At 61.2% G+C, this 724-nt stretch overlaps 1 protein-coding gene across 1 annotated transcript in view; it reads left to right on the top strand.

Moving 5' to 3' along the window:
• STARD8 (StAR-related lipid transfer (START) domain containing 8) overlaps nt 1-724 on the top strand; it is a gene marked incomplete at its 5' end in the record, with an annotated part of 6,276 nt that overhangs the window by 917 nt on the left and 4,635 nt on the right. The window lies entirely within an intron of this gene.

Genomic DNA, 724 nt, shown 5'->3' with positions numbered 1-724 from the left:
CTGCACTCTGGTGGCTGCCAGCCCTGCTGCCTGCTCCTGCTGCGGCCTCTCTGCCTGCACAGGCCTGTAATTAAATGCCCTTTCATGTACTCACGACAGCTCCGAATGAAGGGGCACTGGCTGGCAGCGCGCTGGGGCTCCCTTGCGCTTCCCCTCGGAAAACTCCAGCCAGTGCTGAACGCTGCGGCTTTTCTGGCCCCTTCGAGGCTGATGCTGAGGGTGATGCAGGCAGGCATGGAGAAGAAAACAGGAAAAACCTGAGCTGGGAGTGTCCCTTGTACCCTTCTGGGCTTGAGGAGGCACCGGAGCAGCCAGGCGTGGGTCTTCCTGGAGCGGCACAGGCTTGGGGAGGGTCTTAGCAGGCATCCAAGAGAGCGCCATCTCGCTGGGGTGTCTCTTCTTCTTGAGAAGGCAGGTATTGGAGGTGTGTCCTTTGGTGCAGTGCTGTTCTGTGTAGTGGTCCTGCAGGCATGTGTCACCCTGAGCATCTGGGTGCCTGCAGCCACGCGTCACCCTGAGCACCCACCATCTGCTGCTGGGGCCATAGCCTAGCATGGCTGTCGGGTGCTGGTGCAGTGAGCCTGAAGCACAGGAGGAGAGGATGCTGGTTGTTTCAGGGGTCCTGGGGGAGGGAGCAGTCCTTCGGGGCAAGAGAACGTGGCTCTCATGCTCTCCTGGACAAGCTCGGGGCAGGGAATGTCCCTTCCCCGGGGTCTCCAGCTCT

This window comes from Buceros rhinoceros, unplaced genomic scaffold (genome assembly GCF_000710305.1).
Source record: "Buceros rhinoceros silvestris isolate BGI_N320 unplaced genomic scaffold, ASM71030v1 scaffold31858, whole genome shotgun sequence".
NCBI lineage: Eukaryota > Metazoa > Chordata > Aves > Bucerotiformes > Bucerotidae > Buceros > Buceros rhinoceros.
Note: the sequence above shows the minus strand (reverse complement) of the source record. Positions and strands in the feature narration are given on the sequence as shown.